The sequence below is a fragment of the Lytechinus variegatus genome, chromosome 1 (genome assembly GCF_018143015.1).
Source record: "Lytechinus variegatus isolate NC3 chromosome 1, Lvar_3.0, whole genome shotgun sequence".
NCBI lineage: Eukaryota > Metazoa > Echinodermata > Echinoidea > Temnopleuroida > Toxopneustidae > Lytechinus > Lytechinus variegatus.
The window spans coordinates 48,379,729-48,401,095 of NC_054740.1; the positions used below are offsets into that span (position 1 = coordinate 48,379,729).

General features: G+C 34.8%; 1 long non-coding RNA gene across 1 annotated transcript; it reads left to right on the forward strand.

Moving 5' to 3' along the window:
• The first annotated feature begins 1,160 nt into the window (after positions 1 to 1,160).
• LOC121415459 lies at positions 1,161 to 17,592 on the forward strand. Its single transcript, XR_005970010.1, has 3 exons — positions 1,161 to 1,381; positions 6,553 to 6,677; positions 17,560 to 17,592. It is a non-coding gene; the product is annotated as an uncharacterized LOC121415459 (long non-coding RNA).
• Positions 17,593 to 21,367: the final 3,775 nt, after the last annotated feature.

Here is a 21,367-nt window from a genome sequence, read left to right on the forward strand (position 1 = left end):
AGCCTGTAACTAAAACAAGGCGATGCCTATCAATTTCTGCACTTCATTTCTTTTAAGATTCATCCTTTAGCTAACAGCTCATATTAGAATCCTAGTACCTGCATCACAAAAATCACAGAGATTTTGACATGAACTCTAAAAGCACAAAACCTGCTTTCGTCTGATGTACGTCCGACCCCTCACATTTTTGCCCATATTTTCTATTCTTCATATTGCAGCCTGGTCCTGTCATGGTGTTATGATAACCTAGGTTACAAGTTATGATATCCTAAAAAAATAAAACACTGCTATCAAATCAAAGGAGATACAGCTCTTAAATGTGTCCGAATGTACGTCCGACCTTTATGGAATGACCCAACAGATTATAATTACTTTTGTTCATATCACATGTATTTTGCGTGTAACCTATGTGGGACATGGCTTTTTCTCAAAACTAGATTCTACGCTCCTCTACTTCTTAGGCCATTTCTCCATTTTTTCTAGTCAGTTTTCCCTGAGCTTTTATGTTGTAGCTGAGATTCTAAGCTTTCGAAAATGTGCACTCCATTTTTTTATCAGATGCCGGGATCATGCCCGTTTTTTCGCTTGCAAATTTGATTTGTAATTCTCAAATTTGCTTACATGATCTCTATGGAACATGTAATCTCTATGGGGAATTTCGTGGCTGAATGGATAATGCACTTGACTAGCGTTCTTGGGGTCCCAGGTTCGGGTCCTGGGGTGAACAAGTTTTTTTTCTTCTTTTTACCACCTCGTACATGATCCTTTATGACAATTAAAAGGCATAACGTTAAAATTTAGCAAGATAAAATAGATTCTAATTACTTTTTTGCGTATCACATGTATTGTCATTTATTAAAGAGACCTTTTTCACAGTGATTTATCACCTCCGTCTTTCACAAGTATTCTATCAGTAATGAACATTCAGTTGTCATTATGATGATCATATTGATCTGCATGAACATGGTGAAAGTGATAATGATGGCGAGACCTAATTCGTCCACATGACAAATTAAAATCTAGTTGTTATTTTGTTAGTTATTTTGATGTATTTATTGGTTTACATGTTATATTACAAATTTGTTTACAGGACTCCCTAGCAAACAGAACAAGACTAATGATAGGGCCACCCTGTATGAATAAAAAACTAAATAAATGAAATTAAATACTCTTTTTATTTTCATTAGGTTGATAAGTCCACCAGAATTAGCCCCTACCTATCAACTTGGCACTTCCTTCTTGGTTAGCATGGGGCGTGTCTTCACGCTCAGCTTAGATCCACAGAATCTTCACATTATATACACCCAGACACAGTCTATTATGTCGTCATGGAAACTACCCATCTACAGACGCTCCAAAAGGGGATCAAACTTTGTAGCTGGTAATGATGATTTTCTTACTATATTATTTATGATATAAGAGTGTTGCAAAATATTGATTGTTTGTTATCAACATTAAGCATTTAACTGATGACTGTGCATTATGAAGTGGAGGTATGTCATCATATGACTCATTTTATAAATGTTCAAAAACGCTATAGTTTTTGTCTCACCTGCGAAGCAGAGTGAGACTATAGGCGCCGCTTTTTCGACGGCGACGGCGGCCTCAACATCAAATCTAAACCTGAGGTTAAGTTTTTGAAATGACGTCATAACTTAGAAAGTATATGGACCTAGTTAATAAAAATTGGCCATAAGGTTAATCAAGTATTACTGAACATCCTATTAGAGTTTCATGTCACATGACCATGGTCAAAGGTCATTTAGGGTCAATGAACTTAGACCATGTTGGAGGGATCAACATCAAAATCTTAACCTGAGGTTAAGTTTTTGAAATGTTATCATAATTCAGAGAAAATATATGGACCTAGTTCATGAAACTTGGACATAAGTTTAATCAAGTATCACTGAACATCCTGCACGAGTTTCACGTCACATGACCAAGGTCAAAGGTCATTTAGGGTCAATGAACTTTGGCCGAATTGGGGATATCTGTTGAATTCCCATCCATCATAACTTTGAAAGTTTATGGATCTGATTCATGAAACTTGGACATAATAGTAATCAAGCATCACTGAACATTTTGTGCAAGTTTCAGGTCTCATGATTAAGGTCAAAGGTCATTTAGGGTCAATGAACTTTGGCCGAATCGGGGGTATCTGTTGAATTACCATCATAACTTTGAAAGTTTAGTGGTCTAGTACATTTAACTTGGACATTAGAGTAATCAAGTATCTCTGAACATCCTGTGCGCGTTTCAGTTCACATGACCAAGGTCAAAGGTCAATGAACTTTAGCCGAATTGGGTGTATCTGTTGAATTACCATCATAACTTTGAAAGTTTATGGATCTGATTCATGAAACTTGTACATAAGAGTATTCAAGTATCACTGAACATCCTGTGTGAGTTTCAGGTCACATGATCAAGATCAAAGGTCATGTAAGGTCAATGAACTTTGACCATGTTGGGTTTTTTTGTTGAATAACCATCATATCTCTGTAAGTTTATTGGTCTAGTTCATAAAAAGTGGACATAAGAGTAACCATGTATCACTGAACATCTTGTGCGAGTTAGAGTAGTATTCAAAGTCAGCACTGCTGCTATATTGAACCACGTGATGCAGGTGAGACGGCCAGAGGCATTCCACTTGTTTAGAAATTGGTAGCAATGGAAATTAGACAAAATTTCAGTAATTTTGAGAAGTACATGTACTTTGATATTTTTTATTCTCTAGTAATTGGTTATTTAATATGTTGACTAAAAAACAGTCAAATTTTGGACAAAAATTGACCAAATGATGTAAACAAGCCTATGGAAATGCTGGTTGTGCACGACCAAAGTCCTACTATCTATATTTTGAATGTGTTACCATGGTATCAGTTATTCATAGTTAACAATATAGCAATGATTATAGCAATTTATGTCATTACTTATTTATGAATTTATGGCTTGTTCGATTTAAATGAAAAAAAAAAATTCTGACACCCGCCCCCGTCCCCAAGTAAGGATTGATGGTACTCGCTGATTTGGTATCTTTGTAAAGCTTAACCCTTAGAAGAATGTTGAGGGGGGCTTTATCAGCCCACCCCCCTCGACATTTTTTTTTATCAAATCTGCTGCGCCAAATCTTTTTTACTGCGTCGCTCGCTGACTTTTTACTTTCAAGTCTCACACAACTTTTGAGATCAAAATTGTGATTCCGGGTACACGGTTCTTTGGTTCCAAAATTATGCAACATGTAGTAAGTGCATGCAGACCCCAAATTGCTCTGAAATGTGAAATCGTGTACAAATCCAATGCAAATAGTATTTTTAGCCAGGGTTGGCGGATTTAAATCACGTTGATTTAAATCGTGATTTAAATCGCGATTTAAATCACCATGATTTTTTTTAAAAAATCATTGATTTAAATCACTTCCATTGAAACATGTACAAATCATGGACAAAGTATTTGTTCAATGCAGTTTTAATTCTTCAAGTCAACTGAAAAACTTTGCATTAACTTTATATCAATAAAAGATCAACAAAGTCTTCATATCTACTTAAAACAAATTAAAATCAAATTAATAAAATCAGGTAATTCCTTAAAAACTACAGATGTATGTTGTCAATAGGTACTCATTTTTTGTAAATTATGTCGAGTTTTTCTTCTGAAATTTTACATTCTTTGTCAGTTATTATAAGTCAATTTCTTTCTTAACGTAAAGTTTTCACATAATCCAAAGACTTTTCAGAGAGCAGTTTGTAAAAAAAAAATAATATATAAAAGTTGATGAGAAAAGGTTTGTTGGCAGTTTTCCAGTTTTGATCCTTCGCCTACACATAACTACTTCTGTCATGTAAAATAAAAAAATGATACCTGCATGTAATCAACATATTTAACATGCCTCTTATTTCGTATTGTTACATTTATCATACATTTGATGTTTTGAATAACATGATTATAAAAATCACATTAACATAATGTAGTACAGTCATAATTTGACTGTTGAGAAAAGCTTTCTCTTATAAACCTTTTAAGTCACTGCAGCCCATTTTATGTTCAGTGCTACAAATAATGGAAGTTTTGTATCTGCATGTAATAATGGAAAGAGCTCTATAACAATTTGCAAAACTCAGAATAAACATTTAACACTGCATTTTAATGTTAAGATGCAGGTACTTCAGTTACAATCATTGGCAGTTGTAAGCTGTGTCTCATTTAAAATAAAATACTTCTTTTTGTAATACATATGTTGTAATTTAAGCAGTTTTGCAGTTTTTATCCTTTAAGTTAAAAGTAAGTAGATTTTTTTTCATACTTCATGGATCAAGCAGATTTTTTTGTAGAGATATGGGAATAAAAATTGTAGATTTATGTAAAAAAAATCACAGTAACAGAATGTAGTATAGTCACCCTTTGACTAAGCTATCTCCTATATTGTTCTCCAAAACTGAGAGTTTTGCATCTATATCTGTAGCAAGAGAAGAGCTTTTTATCAAAAAGATCCTTAACATATACAGTTGTAGTCTCTCTTTGACTATTGTAAAGCTGTGACTAATTGAAAAAAAAATCATTGATTTGAATTATTTCTCTTACAATATACATGAATACTAGTAATTGGCAAAGGGTTTGTTGGCAGTTTTGATAAGGGATTTTTTCTCTTGGATTTTTTTTAATATTTGAATGAAAAATCCCAGAGGGGAATTTTCTCTACTCACTGGGAATTCCCTATGGAATATTCCCTCATAGGCCTATGTATGATAGAATTAAGTTCAGATACATGATTCCTCAAATTTATTTTTAATTGTCCATTTTTACTGGATTTTAATTACAAAATATGTGGTTAAGAACAATATTAGGGGTGAAATGTATAACATCAATATTAATGTCATTGTAAGAGTAAGGGGGGGGGGATAATTACCCTTTTTTTCAAAGGAACTTTAAAAAAATCAAAAAAAATCAAAAAAATCTGATTTAAATAAAAAAAATCTGATTTAAATCAAATAAATCCGATTTTTTTTTTATTTTTTTAAAAAAATCAAAAAAATCGCCAACCCTGTTTTTAGCCAAAATTCCTAGATTTGTCAATATTTTTCTTGTTACCAATTAAAATGATTCTTTTTTTAAAGAGGCTGTGAACTAAAAAAGCATTTGGGGGCATCATTGAGAGCAAGTTTTTGATTCAATGCATGAATTAGCTTAATAAATTAGCAATGAGCTTTTTGGAGAATTTAATCTTTTAGTTTTGTAGATTATGGCATTGGTAACATGCGTGCCAATTTTGTTGCGATCTTGAGATTGACGGCCAAGATCATAAAGGGGGGGGGGTGGCTGAATCTTCATAGGCATTGAAATAGCCCTGTCTATTTAGGGTTAATTTTTGCTTTATTTTCTAAAAAATAATATGCACTGGTTGGTATACAAATGAGGGATTGGATGACATCACCCACTTTTGATTTTTTTTCTTTATTTTGAAATAAGACAAAGTTTGATTCCTCCCTGAGCATGAGAAATGTTATAGATTAATCTATTAGGAGAGGATAACGAATTTCCTTATTGTCCAATCTTCAAAAATTGAAATATGGAATAATTCAAGCATCTATACATTAGAAATAGTGACTATTTGATAGCATGGACTATCTCAATTGCATAATTCTAATTGTGTATATACTGTACAGTGTGTCTCAAAATAAACAAAACCGAGGTTTAGCGATGATTTATCATAACTTAATTACAAATGGAATTGACAAATGACCTATCATTGTAAAGCATAGAAAAAGAATGTCTTCTTTCAGTTGGTATAACATGCAAGACTTTTTATTCATGCATGAGTGAGTAAAACAATTTGAAGAAAGGATATCAAAAGTTCATTTGGCGGGGAATATCAAAATTTCAAAGAGAAAATCACATGCCTGAAAAGTTCAATATCTGCTCTTTAATTTGATAGCTAACTCACAGAAAATGGTCAAGAAATAACAGTTATGATTCTTCGAAACAATGCTTGTATTTTCATAATTTCATGGAATATCATGTTTTCACCGGTTTCACACCGAAGCTATTGCATAGTTAACAAAAGACTTTCTGCATGGCTGATCATCAACAAAACAGAGTGTCGAGTAAAGTTTAAAAGCTATCATGTAAAAAAACCTCTTCTGTTTATGAAATTATTGGAATTCAAGCCTTATTTCAAATGAAGAGAACTTTGTTATTTTTTTACTGTTTTCTGTAATTGAGGTATCAAATTAAAGAGCACATACATGCTCATGTATTGAACTTTTTAAAAATGTTATTTTCTTTTTAAAACTCAGATACCTCCTGCCAAGTGACTTGTTGGTTTCCTATTTTCCATTTGTTTTTGCTCTCCTATGTATGAATGAGGGATAATTTAATTTATTTCAAATGAAAAAAGAGACCCTAAGCATTACAATGATAGGTCATTTGTCTATTGTATGCAATTAAGGCATTTAAATCATCTATAAATCGTGGTTTCAATTTTGGTGGAACGCACTCTATAACTTTTATCTTTTTTAATACCTCTTATGTTATTATTGGTGTCATTTTATGTTGTAGGTTGTGATAACTGGTTATACGGGTTGATGCCTCAACAGGAAGAAGGTTTAGTCTTTGCTACCAGCATGCCAGATCATAGCATACATCTTGTTAGGTGGAGAATGGTCACAAGATGACAGTAACAGGTAAATTCTTTCATCGGAACAGTGGGTCCTGAACGTTCAGCCTTGACAGAGAGTTGGGGGAGGGATGGGGGTTGCGACATAAACTCAGTGGTCCGTTAGTCTGTAGACACAGAAATGTAGTGACTAGATTACTTTGGCTGCTTCTTATTTGACACAGAGAGTTCAGAGTCTAGTATAATCTTTGAGTCTTCTTTCAGTGCATGGTATAATTTGTTGAAGTATCAAATTTGAATCTGTGCTGCTGACTGATGCTATGATCAGAACGATGATCCGGAGCCACTATACAGTTGAAATCTGCCTCATCAGGCATCTATATATAAAATGAATGATGGGGAAGTTTTGAGACTATGGCTCCTTTAGATAAAGACTTACATATTATTTACAATTTGGATAATCCAGAGCATTTATTACAAGAAATGTGGTAGCATTGAAAAAAAAATCATATCTATATTCATCCTAGAATTTATTGTATGTTTCATGAAAATCTTGACATTTGATTGGTTGATGAACCAAGTTACAAAGTTACAATAGTTGTAAACAGGCCCCCGAAGCTACCACCATTTTGTTTATCCATTAGAAGCTAAAATAAGCCCTCATTAAAGGAGAGATATATTGATTATGAATGTGGTCTTATTATACATATCAATGGAATGGTAATGATGTGGGGATAATTAGTGGGTCATTAAAAAATAACAAAAATAATATAATTAGTGGGTCATTAAAAAATAACGAAAATAATATAAGGTGAAAATCGCCGAATTATAAAACGCTAAAATGCCACTCCGAAATATGCCTCGCATCGGTCTCTGAATTGATTTGAATTTGATGACGTCACTGTCTGTACGAGAGACGTGATTGGCTCTCCCACGTGAAGCTCCACTTGCATGCAAAACCTGTTGCAAGGGTACGTTTTTTTCCACACTGTCACTGAATACTTCGATCCCGAAATGAAAGAAAACCCAGAATTTATCTAGATTTGGATTTTCAAATTGATGATTTTGAAGATGAATAGAAGGATGATGAAATGAACAACAGAATGACGTAGTTGGAGATAAATTTGGGGAATTACGCCGATGATGATGAGTCGGACAATTCAACTTGCAACACGATCACACGCCGAACTCATGCAGCTGCTACAAGTGCTAGCTACACAGAGCCTCTGTGACTGTGAAGAAGGAAAATAATGATATAACTGTACTTAAAAACAAGTTAATATAATCCGAACCTGAAGGCAAATCAACTCAATGAATAGCAGCAGACGATATGCACTGACGATAAGCTTCATGTGGCTGGGATAGATTGTCACTCGTTCCGTTAGAAGTAATTTTTATCTCATTAATTTGACAAAATTACGAAACTCGGGGAATTATTTATCTATATAAAAATATAGTAACATCTCGTATTATTTTTTGAATTACGATAAAACCTTTTTTGCAGGAAAACGTTTAGGTAAATTAAAATTAGATGTAAAAGATCATCCCCAACATGCGTAGCTTGTATGCATGGACCTATAGGTCCGTGCTTGTGTGTCATTGCAAACAAACCATCTCAAACACATGTACTAGTATTTCTTCCTTGCTCGCCTTACTGAATGAGAGCTGGGCAACACGTGCATCTAGATCTACTCTCTCAGCCAAGGCGAGCAAGCAATACTACGGCATGTTTGTGATGAATTGTTTACGATCACATATACATGTATGAGCTGCGCATGTTGGGGATGATCTTTTACATCTTATTTTAATTTACCTCAACGTTTTCCTTCAGAAAAAGGTTTTATCGTAATTTAAGAAATAACACAAGATGTCACTATATTTTTATATAGATAAATAATTCCCTGAGTTTCTTAATTTTGTCAAATTAATGAGATGAAAATTACATCTAACAGAAGGAGTGACAATCTATCCCAGCAGCTGCATGAGTTCGGCGTGTGATCGTGTTGCAAGTTGAATTGTCCGACTCATCATCATCGGCGTAATTCCCCTCCAACTACGTCACTTTGTTGTTCACTTCATCATCATTCTCTTCATCTTCAAAATCATCAATTTGAAAATCCAGATCTAAATAAAATTCTGGGTTTTCTTTCATTTCAGAATCGAAGGATTCAGTGACAGTGTGGATAAAACGTACCCTCGCAACAGGTTTTGCATGCAAGTAGAGCTTCACGTGGGAGAGCCAATCACGCCTCTCATACAGACAGTGACGTCATAAAAAAATCCCCAATTTCACGGACGTAATTCTGCGTGTTTGAAGCATTCAGAGAGAGAGAACTTTAAACTATCAATTGAGTTTCATCGGTCTCCAATGATAAACGTGTTCTCCTTATTTTCTCCTTTAATTTGATATATGATTCTCCATTTTTAAGATTTTCAATATATTTCTACTTTAATATTAATGAAGGCTGATGAATTATGTACTTTGTACAATGCTCCCTCGTCAACTTTGGTTTATTACATGTATTAGACAATATGCACATCAGCGCAGTGACATGTATTCATTTTGTTGCGCACTCTTGATGCGAATAATTCAGCAAGCGCAAATCAGTGACGATACGTTGCGCGCTATAAAGTATCGATATCACTTAACCCTATCTAGGCCGGGGTATTTTGGGAGTTCCTATGGCCGGGGGGGGGGCCTCAGGCCCCCCCTAAGATCTCGGCCGTTGACCGCGCGATCGTGCCGAAAATTGGCACACGGGTTGCCTGGGACATAATCTACAAGATTGTATAGTAATTTATTTCATGCGAACCAATATTAAGTGATTATGCTAATTTATGCATAATTAGTATGCGAAATCATACTTATTCCTCTAACTCCCTAAATAAAGCTCCAAATGTACTATTTTTTGGTATAGAAACTCTTTGTGGTGTCCTAAGCAAGAGTACATGAAAAAAAATTGTGATATCAAATCATTTTCTTATGTACTATATTGTTTTTTTGAACTTTTGTTTTTCATTGTTTCATTTTTTTTCATTGTCTTCTGTGATCATAAAAAGCATAAAATGAATACATTTAGACTGGCAAAACTAAAAATAATCATACATTTATGAAATTTGGTTGAAAACACAATTTGCATTGACTTTGTACACGAAATCACGTTTTTGAGCAATTTTCGGTCTGACATGCACTTACATAATGTTGCGTAATTTCGGAACCCCATACCCGGGTGACGCAAAATTGGTCTCCAAAGTTGCGCAAGACTTGAACGTAAAAACTCTGCGAGCGGCGCGGTCAAAAAATTTCGCACGGCGAAAATATCGCGCGATTCGTTGAGGGGGGCCTCCGAGGCCCCCGGCCTAGATAGGGTTAAAAAGAAGCATTGTTTGTATTGCGTCTTTTGGGCATTTATTACATGTAATTGGTTGTTTAAATTGAGAATAGGTGCATGCTTAAAATGGAAGATGAAAAGATAACATCAAGTCGTGATTAGGTAAATAGGCCTGGCGCGGGCCAAAAAAGCCCGCGCCATTCATAAACTCAAAATTTTACGACTTAGCCCGGGCCAGCGAGTTACTGAAAGGGGTATAAGTCAGACTCTTCAATTTTGAATTGTTGGATTTCTTGAATGAAAACATCTGATACACCAGTCCTGCAGATTGAGAAAATAGAGACAGAAAACAATGAAATTAAAATTGTCATGATTTACATAAATGTTGTAAGAAAAAAGAGATCATACATATATAGTTTTCTTCAACACATAACATAGGAAATCTTACTTCTACTAATTTTAAACTTGTACTTCTATAAAGCATATCAATTAAACCTGTTCCATGCAGTGTACATACCACTCTCCAATATTACCACATGTACTATATAAAAAAAAAATGTCAGAGATTTCTCGTAAATATGAATTAACATATAAAATATGATAATCAGAATTAAAGTTGATATGTTTGTTGCAAAGAATATTTGATCTGTGAAAAAAAACGACACTAAAATAATTATAAAAAAGAATTGAAATAGTTTTTCAAAGGCAGGTCTATTTGTTGGCTAAAAAAATTGTGAAAAACCCCATTATTAAAATAATCACTAAATAACTCGCTCATATAACTGCTGTAGGTTGTATTTCTCTTTTTGATCCAGTCATTGTTCTATTAGGTGTACTTCAATTATTTATCATCATCAATCACCTCCATGGAAATTGTAAAACTGCATCATCCTATTGGACAAAATATCAACAAGAATTATAAAAAAAAATCAGAAATCTACAAATGAGCATGATCGGTTAAGGGTTCGCATTGAGGTGAAATTTTTTTTTAGGTACTTCTATCAAATTTGCTTTTAAAATAATCTTTGATATCTCAGGATTCAAAAAACTTAGTTTCATGAAGATTGATGATTCCGAAAGTACCGGAATAGTCCATTTTATTCATGGGGGTGCTGCTACCTCTCATCACGGACGGACATTTCTACTCAAATGAAATTCACTCTAGTTTTATTGTTTTTAAAGTTACTCTTATTTGGTTTGGATGTTCTTGCACTCTGAACATTAATCTATTATCAGACATAATATAGTAGAAAAAAATTATTGAGAAGTTATTTTTTTGGTAGATGTTAACATTTCCATTTTGAGATTTCCGTCCGTGATGGAAAAAAAGTTGAAAAGTTTTTTTATTCTTTATCAGAATAGAAATAAAAAATAAAAAGGTGTAGAGGTATCTCTCTAAACACTGTACATCATTTTATTTGAACATAGCTGAAATCCATACATTTTATCCATATCATAAACTCAATCAAAAATGATCACGGATGGACATTAATTTCATCACAGACGGACAAAGTTAATTCACTCAAATTCAATTCACTCTAGTTTTACTGTTTTCAAAGTTACTCCAATTTTTTTAATGGTCTTGCACTCTGAAAATTAATCTATCATCAAACATAAATTAATAGGAAAAATTTATAGGAATATGGGAAGTAAACTTTCCTTGTAGATGTTAACATTTCTGTCCGTCCGTGATGAAATTAATGTCCGTCCGGGATCATTTTTATTAGGATAATGTCTATGGATTCAGCTTTTTATTCTTTATCAGAATAGAAACAGAAATAAAATTGTGTAGAAGTATTTCACTGGACACTGTATATCATTTTATTTGAACATAGCTAAAATCCATACATTTTATGCATACAATAAATCAAAAAATGATCACGGACTGACATTTCATCACAGACGGACGAGTGAAATACTTTTGGAAAGATTCATATGCAAATGAGAAACTTTGCTGAGCAGATTATGAATTTGATTTTAGCTTCTAATTGCAGTGAGAAGTGGCTCTGAGAATTATTCAGAACTCAAATGGAGTAACTACCTACAACTCGTCACATTTTTTTGTGATATCTTTGGCCGTTATTGGGGCTATATTTTTGTCAGGAAAAATTGTTAAACATTATTGGAATGCAGATATGGTTGGAAAGCTGCATGTACATGTATACGCCAAAAAAGCAGGAAATAAAATAGGCAAGAACAAGTACAAAGCTGTAGATTTCATCAATTCAAGCTGGCAGAAAGTGATGGAGAAGAAGTAGAATCCAATGCATAATCTGATATTAGCATAAAAATCAATTTTTCCATGTACAAGCCTATGGATTCACAATGCTTCTAACAGAACATGACATCACAGTCTTGAGGCTTGTGAAAATTACATGAATACCTTTTTTTGAAGTCCATTATGGAGCTAATTTTAAGCAAATCGTTTAATATCTGGTAAACTGTGAAAATGCATAAAGCTTGCACTGCAGTGTTTAAAAGTTTTAATAAGATTTGGATTGATATATCAATTTCAATTTTGGATTCGGTCAGTTCCAAATACATGAGGGCTGTTGATATTATGGGGTGTCTCCACTTTGATATGTGCAAAAGATGGATTTAAAGAGAGTCCCCCAAAAGTGTTGATCCAACAAACAAGCATAAGGATCAGCGACCTGTTGATCTTTTCGATTTAGATTTTTGACCTTAAAAAAACCCTCTTTGCTCTTGGAAAATTAATGCTTAAAAATCATCATGATCATAAAAATACTTGTATCAATATGATCATTGATCAACTAGCTGTTGATTTGGAACCTAGTATTCTACAATTTAAAAAGACAATATTCTTTGACAAGAACTGTGTTTAGAGCAATCATATGTCTAGATTATACTGTGCGTCTAGCATAGAAAACAAGTTGCTATACATCGTAAATCAAGTTGCAGCAACTTGATTAAAGTTGTAGCAACTTGATTGTGCAACTAATAATGTTTAGATATGTACAAATCATCAATACAATAGCATTTGTTTCCCCAAGAAAGTATTAAGAACTTCTTACAGGGTACTTCCAATGTATTTTCTTTGTGTCCGTCCGTGATGGAAAATATTTGCAATTCTCTCAGAAATTTGATATTGGTTAAGAATTCAATATGCTGAACATAGAAGCTAACATACCTGAGTGTTAGTTGCATTAACAATTATTGGTCCATGTTAAGCTGTTTAGATAGAAACAATAAAAATGTACAAAAATTATAAAAACCACATTTCTATCATGTCCGTCCGTGATATGGCACATTTAGTGGATACCTATGTTTGTAGGTAACCATGGCAACAAACTTTTTTCATCATTCAGCATACTTTGTCCTACCCTTCACTACAAAACACAAAGGAACCTTGTTCCAAGCTTGTTACAAGCCTTCAAAACTTTCAAAATCTATCAAATGTCCGTCCGTGATGAACCGATCATGCTCAAATATGAAATGTGAATATCACACTAAAGAATGAAAATGAGTTTTATAAACTGTAAAAACATTAAAAATAAATATTGATTTGTTTATAAACAATAGGAAATAAAAAGGCCATTTAAATACTGGTAGATCAAGGACATGAACTTATTTTATAAATTTGCCTAAGGTACATAACTTTTGGCATTGGTTCTAGTTTAGATTCGAGAGCCTGTATATATAAGAAGTGTATATTCAGTTTAGTGGCCCAGGTTCTTTTTATTTAATGTAAACATGGTTAACATTCAATGCATGTAATGTATCTGTAGTTTTGTATGGGTTAGTTATAACTTTTATATAGGAAGAGAATCTGCAAAATGATGCATGCAACATAATGATCATCTTTCATCATAGGTAGGGGAAGGCGGGGTAAGTTGTGACAGTTTTTGCTTCTTGCCTGTTTAATAGAATTGATATGATTAATAATCTTGTCGAAATAAGTACCTTGCCTTGAAATTTAATTCTTCTGAAATATTTTCCACCTATATATAACTTTCTATCCCCACACTGAAAGTCATCTTGACCTTTGAAAAAAACGATGTCAAATGGCTCAACTTGCCCCATATATGGGGTAAGTTTGAGCCACCTTCTGGGGTAAGTTGAGCCACAAAAACTATGTACAAAATGTATGAGGGGAGAACCAGCATGTCAATTTTGAGTTTAAAGTCTTTTCACTTGCTAATTCTCTATAAATACTAGCATCCTTTAAAAGGAAAAGAGCAGTCATGTAAATTTGCTCCTTTCAGCCAGCATTTCAATCGATTTTTATGGTTTGTTTGTTTTTTAAGATACATTACCATAGGAATTACCATGGCTCAACTTGCCCCATGCTGTTTGGCTCAACTTACCCCAGTCCGAACTTAGTGCGATAATTTTGTATCCGCACATTTATTATGCATCCATCATATAAAAGACTATGACAAGAATGAATATCCATACCTGGACTAATAATGTTGTTATCATGTCTTTATTATATTTAAAGACGTGTGTGTTTATAAAGCACTTATGTATTTCACACTCTTTTTTACTTTTTTGGCTGAAATTCATATTTTCCCCTCTAAAAAACTACTTTTTGTTTCAAAGTTGAAAACAGTATGGTGGGGTTGAGGGTTATGCTATGGGTCATCAATACATGACACCACCACAATGTCTGACTCATTCATTATTGGCCTGGGGCTGGTGGCTCAACTTGCCCCAATGCTCAACTTACCCCGCCTTCCCCTACTGTTTTTTGTCTCACCTGCATAGCAGAGTGAGACTATAGGCGCCGCTTTTACAACACCAAATCTTAACCGACGGTTAAGATTTGGTGTTGACAGCATAAAAAAGACAGCATAACTTAGATAGTATATATGGACCTCGTTCATGAAACGTGGTCATAAGGTTAATCAAGTATTACTGAACATCCTGCCTCAGTTTGATGTCACATGACCAAGGTCAAAGGTCATTTAGGGTCAATGAACTTAGATCATGTTGGGGGAATCAACATCAAAATCTTAACCTAAGGTTAAGTTTTTGAAATGTCATCATAACTTCGAAAAATATATGGACCTAGTTCATGAAACTTGGACATAAGGTTAATCAAGTATCACTGAACATCCTGCATGAGTTTCACATCACATGACCAAGGTCAAAGGTCATTTAGGGTCAATGAACTTTGGCCAAATTGGGGGTACTTGTTGAATTACCAATATAACGTTGAAAGTTTATGGATCTGATTCATGAAACCTGGACATGATAGTAATCAAGTATCACTGAACATCCTGTGCAAGTTTCAGGTCACATGATCAAGGTCAAAGGTCATTTAGGGTCAATGAACTTTGGCCAAATTGGGGGTACTTGTTGAATTACCAATATAACGTTGAAAGTTTATGGATCTGATTCATGAAACTTGGACATAATATAAATCGAGTATCACTGAACATCCTGTGCGCATTTCAGGTCACATGACCAAAGTCAAAGGTTAATGAACTTTGGCCGAATTCGGGGTACTTGTTGAATTACCAATATAACTTTGAAAGTTTATGGATCTGATTCATGAAACCTGGACATGATAGTAATCAAGTATCACTGAGCATCCTGTGCAAGTTTCAGGTCACATGATCAAGGTCAAAGGTCATTTAGGGTCAATGAACTTTGGCCAAATTGGGGGTACTTGTTGAATTACCAATATAACTTTGAAAGTTTATGGATCTGCCTCATGAAACTTGGACATAAGAGTAATCAAGTATCATTTAACATCCTGTGCGAGTTTCAGGTCACATGATCAAGGTCAAAGGTCATGTAAGGTCAATGAACTTTGGCCATGTTGGGGGGATTTGTTGAATTACCATCATATCTCTGTAATTGTATTGGTCTAGTTCATAAAACATGGACATAAAAGTAACCAAGTATCACTAAACATCTTGTGCGAGTTATAGTAGTTTTCTAAGTCAGCACTGCTGCTATATTGAATTGCATGATGCAGGTGAGACCCCCAGAGGCATTCCACTTGTCTAGTTCTTTGAACTCTACCTGTTTGTGAAAGAAAAGAGAGAACAATAATATTAAAAAATCTTTTTCATGGCCTTATGCAGGGGGAGGGGGTTGGGTGGGAGCTGAAATTTGAAAACCTTCATCAAAAAGAGAATTGCATGAAATCCTTCAAATTTACTTTAGAAAATGAAAAAAAAAAGTAATATTGGTCGCTTCTGGCCCTCACTTTCTGAATTTCAGGTTTCTCTAAATTTTTTCTCATGTCTGCCCCCCCCCTAAAAAATAAAAAAAATCTGGATCTTATTTCATTTGATTTTAATAACACAATTTCATAATCTCATGCACCTAGATCTATTTGTAAAAGAGTATAGATCTAGTCCAACCAGACTCAGTGCTGTGCGACAACATTCATGTATCTAACTTGGGTCTTGATGTAGACTAACGATAGACTTTAGATCTAAACCTAGAAAGTAAAGCTTCGGTTCTAGACCTAGATCTGTATTAATTTAGAAATGTTACTTTTGCACCTTTTACTTTTACTTTTAAACCTTCCTTGCCATTATTTGGCGAGTAGATCTAGATCTAGTCATGGTCCACTGACAGTCATACTCGTAGTAGTTTAGGCCCAGACTTAAATTGTAGACCTTGATCCTAGGCCATGGGGGTACATGTCGAGGGTCGGGAAAGTATAAGTTAGATGACTAGATTTGCATTAGGTAGGCCTTGATCTTACCAAGAAGCAAGACTAGATTTTCTGATATCCAAGTTAGAAATTAGATCTAGATCTATTTTATATACAGGTATTTGTATACTTATATACGGTAATTCAATTAGATTTAACAAAGGAAGAAGAAAAAGGAGGAGAAGAATAAGAAAAAAAGGAATAGGAGGAAGATGGAGGAGAAGAAGGAGGAGGAGGAAAGAGGGAGGAAGGGAGGGAGCGAGGGAGGGAGGGAGGAGGAGAAGATAAAGAAGGATGAGGAGGAAAAGATGATGAAGAAGAAGAAGAATGAGAAAGAGAAGAATAAGGAGAAGAAGAATGAGGAGGAAAAGAAAACTTCAGTTTAACTTAACCTAGGCTCATATAATTTGGTGTGTATGATACTAGCTTGGATCCCAGGAAGCCTTTTAATTTTGAGGTCAAGGTCATACTGACATATTTTCATCTTACCCTTCTAAAGTTTTTGTAAATGTGATAACTTCAGTGTAACTTAACCTTGGCTCGTATAATTGGTGTGTATGATACTAGCATGGATCCCAGGAAGCCTGATGATTTTGAGGTCCAAAGGTCAATGTCACACTGACATGTTTTCATCTTACCCTTCTGAAGTTTTTGTAAATGCGATGACTTTTTTAAACTTAACCTAGGCTCATATAATTTGGTTTGTATAATACTAGCATAGATCCTAGGATAATATTGATTTTGAGGTCAAAAGGTCAAATGTGAAGTCACCACCATCCACTTTTCTTGCTTGATCAGGATGCTATTAGGAGGCAGTCCATGTAGCTTGAAGAAATGATCTGAAGAACTGACCAATAACTCCATTTTCCATGTTACAGGCAGTTGTATTTTAAGCTCGCTTTAGCAACACTCTAGTGTACGAAAGCATCGATTTCACCACTGCCATACTATTTTTATTCCTTGTATTCCATGTTTTACAGAGCAAAGTTCCTAATGGATCATGTTATATGGAGCAAAAGTGTGGTGCTGCTGGCCAGATACATGGAGGTAAAGTGTTATGCTGCATTCCTGTTAATGGATGGATGGATAGTCCTCTATTCAAGCTGTTATTTGCAGCAAACTTGGCTGCTTGAAATGAGTTCGGTCACTGTGAAACCTGGTATGGTGGCTGACAGTTTGATGGGCAAATAGTAAGAATTCATCTCATCATCATTTTGATTGCAGAAACTATCTTTATTTGGCTAATCCTGGAGGATTGAAATACTAACCTACATATAATCATATGTGACATATGTGACATGGTGCATAAAATCTGTTGTGGTCTAGCCTGAATAAAGCCAAATCTGCTGTACCCTGGTTTCTAAAACTTGTTAAATGTCTCTAACACCCATTTTGTAATACCTTTCAAAGTGAGCATTACAACCTCTGCATGCTTTTTAAAATTTTGCCAATAGATTTGTGTAGAGAAGGTAGTAATGCCCCTGTTTTTCATATTTTTTTTGTAATCCTTTGTCCCTGTTTATGGACCTCCAATGTTGGCAATTATGCACTCATTTTATGAGTGGTTTACTTTTGATGAGGTGAGGTGCCTAGTTACTTGGCGTGTCAGGTGTACCTGCACCTTGAACACAATGACAGGAAGCCATTAGGGAGCTCACTGGCCATGGTGTTAAAACAGTTCATACCCTAGTTACACCTGTATAACACCCAGGGGACCACTGTGAAAGCATGTAATATTCGGGAGAGATGTAGCACGAATCCCCCGCCATTGATCATTGGAGACAAGCAATGACATTCCTTTCAACTTGGATAATGACAGATATCCAAATCTACACAGTGAAAACTATCATGTTGTTTATTGGTGTACATAGATGGCCACGTCAGTCTAGGTTTAATCTAGGTTGTTAGTTCAACATCTATGGATGTTATTTATTACAAGACCTTTGGTTGTTACTTTTACACACTTAAAGGGGCATGAAACCTTTGGAATAAGTAGGCTTATATCGAGACAGAAAAATCAAAGAATAAGAGCAAAGAAGTTTGAGAAAAATTGGACAAATAATGAGAAAGTTATGAGCATTCGAATATTGCAATCACTAATGCTCTATGGAGATCCTCCCATTGGCAATGCGACAAGGATGTGTGATGTCACATGTGAACAACTTTCCCTTTGATGGACTATAAAATACCCTCAAAATGTCTCTTTCTGCTTTTTGTTGTGGTGATCAATACAAACTCTTTATCCATGATGTATTCTTTTAAATTCTGTGTTACATGCTCTCCTATAGAAAGAACACATGATCTACTAATGGATGTGATAAAAGAGGCAATTTAAGTGAAATATATACTAAAGTAATGGGGAGAGTTGTTCACAAGTGACATCACACATCTTGGTTGCATTGCCAATTTGAGGATCTCCATAGCAATAGTGATCGTAATATTCAAATGCTCAAAACTTTCTCATTATTTGTCTGATTTTTCTCAAACATTCGTTGATCCGTTTATTTGATTTTTTTGTTTTCACACAAGCTATCTTGTTCCAAAGGTTTCATTCTCCTTAAAGTATTGTATCAATCTCTTTGGTGTAATTTCAACATCTCAGGGTGTGGTCCTCTATGAACACCAACTGGTGTCAGTTTTAACCCTAAATAGACTGGGCTATTTCGACGCCTAAGAAGACTGGGGGGCTGATTCAGCCCCCCCCCCCCCCCCTTATGATCTCGGCCGTCGATCGCGCGATCGCGACGAAAATTGGCACATGCATTACCCATGGCATTATCTACAAAAGTATAACATCGAATTCTGCAAAAAAAATCTCATGTCTCATTAATTATGCTAATTTATGCGTAAAATCATAAGTTTGCTCTAATTAATAAAATAATGTCCCTGATATGCTAATTTTTGTTTCACATACTCTACATGTAGATAGGCATCTGATCGAATTGATTTTTAAAAAATTTCAAAATCTCATTTTTCTTATGTATTCTATTGTTTTCTAAATTTCTTATGTATTTCTTTGTTTTTCGACTTTTGGTTTTTTGTCTCACCTGCGAAGCAAGTGAGACTATAGGCGCCGCTTTTCCGACGGCGGCGGCGGCGTCAACATCAAATCTTAACCTGAGGTTAAGTTTTTGAAATGACATCATAACTTAGAAAGTATATTGACCTAGTTAATAAAACTTGGCCATAAGGTTAATCAAGTATTACTGAACATCCTATTAGAGTTTCATGTCACATGACCAAGGTCAAAGGTCATTTAGGGTCAATGAACTTAGACCATGTTGGAGGAATCAACATCGCAATCTTAACCTGAGGTTAAGTTTTTGAAATGTCATCATAACTTAGAAAATATATGGACCTAGTTCATGAAACTTGGACATAAGGTTAATCAAGTATCAATGAACATCCTGCATGAGTTTCACGTCACATGACCAAGGTCAAAGGTCATTTAGGGTCAATGAACTTTGGACGAATTGGGGATATCTGTTGAATTCCCATCATAACTTTGAAAGTTTATGGATCTGATTCATGAAACTTGGACATAATAGTAATCAAGCATCACTGAACATTTTGTGCAAGTTTCAGGTCACATGATCAAGGTCAAAGGTCATTTAGGGTCAATGAACTTTGGCCGAATTGGGGATATCTGTTGAATTCCCATCATAACTTTGAAAGTTTATGGATCTGATTCATGAAACTTGGACATAATAGTAATCAAGCATCACTGAACATTTTGTGCAAGTTTCAGGTCTCATGATTAAGGTCAAAGGTCATTTAGGGTCAATGAACTTTGGCCGAATCGGGGATATCTGTTGAATTACCATCATAACTTTGAAAGTTTATTGGTCTAGTTCGTTAAACTTGGACATTAGAGTAATCAAGTATCACTGAACATCCTGTGCGTGTTTCAGGTCACATGTCCAAGGTCAAAGGTCAATGAACTTTAGCCAAATTGGGTGTATCTGTTGAATTACCATCATAACTTTGAAAGTTTATGGATCTGATTCATGAAACTTGTACATAAGAGTAATCAAGTATCACTGAACATCCTGTTTCAGTTTCAGGTCACATGATCAAGGTCAAAGGTCATGTAAGGTCAATGAACTTTGGCCATGTTGGGTTTTTTTGTTGAATAACCATCATATCTCTGTAAGTTTATTGGTCTAGTTCATAAAAAGAGGACATAAGAGTAACCATGTATCACTGAACATCTTGTGCAAGTCAGAGTAGTATGCAAAGTCAGCACTGCTGCTATATTGAACCGCGTGATGCAGGTGAGACGGCCAGAGGCATTCCACTTGTTATTGTTTTTTCAATGGAAATTGTCAGGGACTTTATTTCTACCATAAAAAAGATAAAATTAATTGATTTTAAGCAGTAAAAGGAAAAATAATGATACATTTATGAATTTTTTGCTAAGAACACTATTTGCATTGGATTTGTACACAAATTCACATTTTTGAGTAATTTTGGTTCTGCATGCACTTACAAAATGTTGCGTTATTTTGCAACCGCATACCCGGAGGTCACAATTTTGGTCTGAAAAGTTGCGCGAGACTTGAAAGTAAAAAGTCAGCGAGCGACGCGGTCAAAAAAATTTCGCGCGGCGGATTTATCGCGAAAATGTCGAGGGGGGGCTGCATCAGCCCCCCCCCCAGTCTTTTTAGGGTTAATAGCCTGTTTTTAAAGTGTTTTTATATCGGAATAATTCAGTGATTTATTGATGCATGGTGCTATGTACTTGAGGATGAGTTAATTTGTTGAAATTGATAACCTTCAAAGTTTAAT